This window comes from Terrapene carolina, unplaced genomic scaffold, assembly GCF_002925995.2.
Source record: "Terrapene carolina triunguis isolate 2854851 unplaced genomic scaffold, T_m_triunguis-2.0 Scaffold47578, whole genome shotgun sequence".
Classification (NCBI taxonomy): domain Eukaryota; kingdom Metazoa; phylum Chordata; order Testudines; family Emydidae; genus Terrapene; species Terrapene triunguis.
In genome coordinates, this window is record NW_020711929.1 from 1 (window position 1) to 7,059 (window position 7,059).

General features: G+C 49.3%; 1 long non-coding RNA gene across 1 annotated transcript; it reads right to left on the reverse strand.

The window, feature by feature from the left end:
* Positions 1-2,602: 2,602 nt before the first annotated feature.
* On the reverse strand, positions 2,603-5,972 carry LOC113405650. Its single transcript, XR_003369538.1, has 3 exons — positions 5,274-5,972; positions 4,223-4,278; positions 2,603-2,857 (listed from the first exon to the last, which is right to left on the reverse strand). It is a non-coding gene; the product is annotated as an uncharacterized LOC113405650 (long non-coding RNA).
* Between the last annotated feature and the right edge of the window lie 1,087 nt (positions 5,973-7,059).

Below are 7,059 nucleotides of genomic sequence, written 5' to 3' on the forward strand. Positions count from 1 at the left end.
GCCCTCCCCTTACTCAGCCCACATGGAGAAACTGACCTGGATGCACAAAGTGCCTGGTGTTGCAGCTCCCCCCACACACCCCTGAAACTCCACCCATGATGGCGGACCACCTGGGACTGTATGCCACAGCTCACAGTTTGTGAACCGCTGGGCTATATGATCGCAGTGAGCCCATCTGACTTTATAATCTACAAATCTACCTAAAATCTATTTTTGCAGAAAAGGTTGGGTCACAATTAATTGTGGCAAAATGGTAAAAGTAAAATTAAAATTCAGATTTGTCTTTTAATTTTGAAGAGACCAACCAGCTCAGCATCTCATACGTGAACATAAGAACAGCCATAGTGGGTCAGACCAAAGGTCCATCTAGCCCAGTATCCTGTCTTCTGACAGTGGCCAATGCCAGGTGCCCCAGAGGGAATGAACAGAACAGGTAATCATCCAGTGATCCATCCCGTCACCCATTCCCAGCTTCTGGCAAACAGAGGTTAGGGACACCATCCCTGCCCATCGTGGCTAATAGCCATTGATGGACCTATCCTCTATGAACCTATCTAGTTCTTTTTTGAACCCTGTTATAGTCTTGTGAATCCTGGGATAGTGTTCATGTGAGTGTGAAGTAAAATAAATTGGCAAGCATGTTGGTGTCTAACAGCAGATGCAAAAGATTGGCAGACAGACTAACACGGCTGCTACTCTGAAACTAGTCCGTAGACTGGGACTCAGTTCTTTTATTCTCCATACAGAATTGGAAGCTTTCCCTTTTGGACGTGTGCCTTTTCACACTTACAGAATGAGATACAGGCTCACAAAGGTCAATCACATAGCATTGTATTTAAAGAGTGTGAGGCGCTCAGATACTAGACGGATGGGGGCCATATAAGTACCTAAGACATCGATTATAAGCCCTTTGGCTTGTTTTGCACTGGATTTTTTTAATGAGTTCTTCTGCCAGAAAAAAATACTTTGGAGGAGGGGGGTGTGTTGAGGAAAAAACCACAACAATCCTTGGTGCTGAGCAGACAGACTGCAGTGTTGTGTTTTGTTTTACCAGCTGGAGCTCTTTCAGGGTGTGGGGCTGCATTCCTCAACCTCAGATCGTCCTTGCCTAATGCATCATGTACTCTAGGAATTGTGTAGAGGTTAGCTAACGAATACGCCACTGCAGAACACAGCAAAGTCACTGGGAGGAAAATTCTCTAGAGAAATCGAGCTCTGACTTGTTGGTTATACAAAGAAATCAGCAAGGGGAAAACCTAGGAGCTGAACTAGAGCTAATTGCTCCATCAGGGACATGAAACAAGCACAGCACAAAGCAAGCTTTCAGCATTTCCATAGACCCAAGCCCAGACTTGTCCTGGCATAAGCAGAAAGAGTGAGAAGCCCCACTGAACCAAGCATTAGGAGAATGTTTCTCCACCTAATTCGTTCAGCATTTCAGTGTACCTGACTCTGGATAAGCCAATTGGACATGGAGGAAGCTACTTTACCCCTTCTTTGTGTAATGGGGAGAGTAAACAATCCACAAAGACTCCAAATGGGTCACTCAGGTATCATGTTTTGTGATGGGGTTTGTTCTTTTCAATCAATTTATTGAAATGTTTGTATCTGCAAAGTTAGCACTATATCAGCACAACTTGGAAAACCCACGTAATTAAACAGCCAGGACAGCTTAGCAAAGCAGCTTAGCACGGCAAACCCAGCACACCACGATAAAATCTGTGCTGCGTGGCAAAGCATACACAGCCAGAACTAGACAGGGAATCAGGCACAGTGTAAGAAAGTCAGCATAGCATGATACAGTCAGTGCAGCGTGGCCCATATGGCATAGTGTGAACAGTACACTCAGAGCAGCGAGGTGCAGGCAGAGCAGCATGGCACAGCCATTGATACACAATTCCTATTTGCATAATACACCAATCTTGAACCTGACAAATCAGCAGCTATATTTGCCCCCACTCTCCCGTCTAATGATGGAAATTCCACATTTCACTTTGTCTCTTAGCCTTCCAAAAATTCACTAACTGAAATGACAGAGGCTGTGCTCAGCACCAGTGGTGGTTCTGTTGGTCCATATTTTATGAACCACCTGATGGTTCTGGATTCCTGCAATTTCTTCCCATGCCCTGTCAGTCAAGCTCACAATGTCCTCTCCTCAGCCTAGCAGAGGGAGTCCAGTTCTTATCATAAGGCATCGCAATGGCTCCTTTGCCCTGGGGGAATCCAGCAGAGCAGGAGGAATCAGGCCTGGAAAAGGAGTGGAATATGGCAGACAGGAAACTGCTCAAGATCCTCCCAAACCTGCACTTCCCCCCACTCTTTCACTCCCTGCTGTGACCATTTCCAGCTGAGGAAGCGAAGTGATGGCCCACAGTGAAGGTGCTTCTTGCTCCCAGAGGTAAATTTACCAGTTGTGGGCTCTTGCAGCAGCTTTGCATCTTCAAAAACCCTGCAACCAGAAGCTTCCTGCATGATCCTCCACTCCTAAAACCACCTCACCGCTCGCCCTGGCCTCCTTCAGAAGTGGAGGCTGGAGAGCACATTCTTGGCGGGATCCTGGTAACAACGACGCATGTCAAATGCCTCATGTTTGCGGGTCCTTTCTCTTCTTGCCATTTTCTTTCTGAATCACAGGCTGGATGGACAGTAGAGATACAGCCAGGAACAAATGGCAAGGTCACCTCTGCAGCGGAAAGCCTGATCAAGAGCCCCACAGTTCCTTCTGGCCTGGGACAGTTCCCATCCTCCTTTGGGGGGCACCTCTCTGCCCAGAACTCATCGGGGTGACTCACAAGGGAGGAGACCGGTGCTTGTGAAAAGCATTTTCTAGGAAGTTGGCCAGCATTTCACAGTCATCCTAGGAGAAAGGAATCAGCAGGTTAATTAGGCTTGGTGTAGCTGAGAGCACTCCCCACATTTAATCCTCACTATCACCTCTCATGTCTCTACAGTAGCAAGGAGAAGAGGAGAACTGGTGAGCATGACTGCAGATGTACAGGGCCGTGGAGATCCAGAGAGGCAAAGGTAAGGTAAGCAGAGCAACTGATGCTGTAGAGGGGTCATCGGATTGCCAGGAGCCTCGTGGTAACATTCTCCTACCCAAGTGAAGGAAGGATTTGTTAATTTCCCTGCCGCGGAGGGTCACACACGCCACGACACCCACAAAATCACCGGCTTGTGGAAGACTTTTCTCTCTGCTTCTTAACAGAAAATTGTTTGACTTTCGAATCAACAGATTGTACCAGGAGCCACATATTTTCCAGAAATGCTCTCCGGGAGGGGACTCCTGTTCTCTCCCAAATCTTCCCCATTCATTTTGGCAGATGACCTCTGTTCTATATGGTCCATATGCTCAGGAGGCCGTCCAGGAACGACGTATAAATGCACCATCTTGCAAGTGGCCAGAAGGTAAAGCTGTTTGTCAAAGGAGCTGACTAACTGCTTGGGTAGGGTCAGGATTCAGATTGAGGAATTCTCCCAGACTTCACTTACGGTTTCCAAATTCCCAACTCATGGCCAAAACGCGACACCATTTTCTGGCAAAAATAAGTGTGTCTGCTTCCTCCTAGCCAGGCTTCCTCCAGGCAACTCTGCTACTCGAAGCAGCTGCATCCCCCTGGCTCTGGACTGCTGAACTAGCTGGGCCCTCCCTGGCTCTGGGGCCACTGAAGAGAAATGTGCTGTGCACAAGTTTGATGGTGAGGGAATTGATTCCATCTTCTGGCCAGGTAGAAAGCTGCAGTGTAGGTCAGTGACTGCTGTCTGGGGCAGCAGCAGGCACGGGTGCTTCTCTGGGGGAGGCAGGAGGTGGCAGAGAGTCTCATCTGGGCTCTTTGATCTACGCAGCTCTTCTGGTTTCATACTCCAGAATCATTTTTAAATTTGGTCCCACTCACTGTGTGACTCATGCCATGATAATATGGCTACTCCTGTCATTGGAGCAGCCTGGAGCCAGGCCTGAGCAAAGCAGATAGGCAAAGAGTGGCAGCATGGTAAAAAGTAGGGGGTTCATCATGCAACCATAAACTGGCCCCGTCTGACCCTGGTCACAGTCATAAGAACAAGCTTGCTTAAATGGGAAAATAAGTGAGTGGACTGCCCAGGTCATGCCCCTGAGGCCTAGGGTGTGGTGGAGAATTAGCGAGTCCTGTGTTAATATATCGGCAGCAGATCCCTGCCTGAGTGAGCCGCGCACATTCTAAAGGAGGGGGAGGAGGCTCACCTCATGGATGAATCCGTAGTGCACCAGCTCTGAGGCCAAGCCCTTGGAACTGTCAGCTGCAGAAACAGGGTTAACGGTGAGAACAGGAAATTCATGCCGCTCGCGTTCCCTCCAGAGAGCACCTCTCCTGGCACACAGCCCAGCTGGAAGCTTTTGCTGACGCATTTGGCTTTGGGGACACAGATGGCTGAGCACCAGCCCATGCGACTATGGGACAGACAGAGTGTGTAGGTGAGCACTGAGTGGGCCTCACACCAAGTGCCGGGTGGAATGAGCTTTGCAAGGTTCCACTCCCAGACCAGGCAAAGTGTGGCCATCTCAGCAGAACGCCCTTTTGACATTCTTGGCTCAGAAACCAAAAAGGGCCTTTTATGATACCAAGCCCTGTGAAGGGAGATCCCTGGCTCTGGGCTTTTCGGCTGTCTGTGAGGCCAGATAAAGAACTCTGACTCCAGGGCACCCGAAAAGGATGGCTGCACTTTCCTCCAGAGGGCTCCTGTCTTCCCCATGAGTCGGGCTGGGACTGGGCATGCTCTGAAGAGAACCACCTCTGGGCTCTGCAGCAGAGCCAGGATGAATGGCTGGGAACTTTCACACCACACAAGGGCAGCTCATCACTCAGCCATGGACTTTTCCCCTTTACTAAAGCTGCAGAAAAAGGCTGCTGTCTTAGGGGAGAAACTACCTACTTCCTCTTCTCTTGACAGGTGTCACAGTATTGGGGTGCAGAGGTGAAATTCTGATCAGGATAATGTGAATGTTCCTAATGGCCATTCCACTATGCTCCCAAAGGCTGTGAGCCCGGACACCCACTGCTCTGGGGACACAGGTGGGCAGGACCCTGCACCTGGCTGGCAGGGTTCAGGCTGCCTCCTCCAGTGCAGAGAGGAAAGGAAACCAGGTTGTAAACAGACTGAGCTCTTTGGAGTAAGGACCACGTCCTCCTGTAAGTCTGAGCATGGCCTTGTGCCATGGGGCCCAACCCTGCTCAGGGCCCTCAGGCACGACTACTAGATCAATAATAGGACATGATAATTATAAATAAACCTACTTGGCAGCAGGTCGTAGCTTAACTGTCGGTGCAGCTTGTCCTCCAGGGTTAGCAAGAGCGTGAGCTGCAGCAGGAAGAGACAGCGTATTAGAAAAGAGCATCAGCTTCTCCTTAGGAAACAAACGTGCAGCTTCTTCAGCCAGCACCAGAGGCTGCTGGGAGAAACAGGTAGTGCTGGTGCAGGAGATCGCGGGCAGCCGGTCAGACATGCCCTTTGAAGGCCCTGCCTGGAATGAATGTGCCCTTTCCTCTATCACAGCTAAAATGTTACATTACACTGGGAGAAGGGTAGGGTCGGGGACACCCCGCCCAGTGCAACAATCCCAAGTCTTTCCCTCTCCAACCTCACTACAGGCTGCAGTGAGTGCTCTGGGAGTTCCTCGCAGAGGATGAAGGGCTCAGGATCCCTCCAAGGATCCGCCCGGAGAATGTTAGCTGAATAGAACAAGTCCTAGTGTCATTATTGTCCTTGCAATGATAAAAGAGCCACAGATCAAAATCTCCAGATCCTGGATACAGCTCCCTCTTTCTAAAGGGGACCCCTCAAGCCATGATCCTGTCCCTTTGGAATCACAGAACCCCCAAGAGATGAACAAGGGATCCCAGGCACACTTGCACCAGAGCAGAGGAATTTCCCCCCTACTGTTACTCACACCTTCTTGTCAACTATTTGAAATGGGCCATCCTGATTATCACTATACAAGTTTTTTTTTCTCCTGCTGATAATAGCCCACCTTAATCGATTAGTCTCATTAGAGTTGGTATAGCAACCCCCATTTTTTCATGTTCTCTGTATCCATCTATCTTCCTACTGTATTTTCCACTGCATGCATCTGATGTAGTGGGCTTTAGCCCACGAAAGCTTATGCTCAAATAAATTTGTTAGTCTCTAAGGTGCCACAAGGACTCCTTGTTGTTTTTGCTGATACAGGCTAACACAGCTACCACTCTGAAATTAGCCCCTGTGTGACTACATAACCTGGCCGAGCAGAACGGAGAGATGCTACAGCCAGTATTAGACTTATGACAATTACTGATTTATACAGCACCATGGGGGCACCCAGCCCCCACAAAACACATGAAGTCCCTAGGCTCTGTTTGCCAGAAGCTGGGAATGGACAACAGGGGATGGATCACTGGATGATTTCCTGTTCTGTTCATTCCCTCTGGGGCACCTGGCATTGGCCACTGTCAGAAGACAGGATACTGGGCTAGATGGACCTTTGGTCTGATCCAGTATGGCCGTTCTTATGGAGGCAAGGGCCCTACCCCTAAGGAGCTTACAGTCAGCTTTGGAGAAACACCAGGAAGCTGCAAGGACCAGGTGTGGGAGGCCACAGACAGGAGAGAAGCAACAGAAAGAGACACAGGTCTGTGGATTTTGATCCCCTCCCACAGTTCATGAGTTTGCACCTCATGTTTGGGTTTGCCCCATTATAGGGAAGGAGCTGCCCACTAAACTCAGAGCTGGCCCAGCTTGTCAGGGTTCAGATCTGGGGTTTGGGTTCAGGCTTGTCTACACAAGAAAGCAGCACTGGTTTAACTGAAGGTGTGACTTTAATCTGATTTAGCTAAACTGATGCTAACCCTGACGTGGGCACTTATTTTGATTTAAGAGCAGCATACTTCAGTTTCTCTTCAACTCCCAAGAGCGGCCACTCAGGGGCTTGCACCAGTTTAACTAAATTGGTTTAAAAATTGCTGTGAGTTAAACCGGTGCAACCTGCTCATCTAGACACGACCGAAGTGACAGCAGTGAATCTTGGGGAAGGCAATGAAGGTGCAG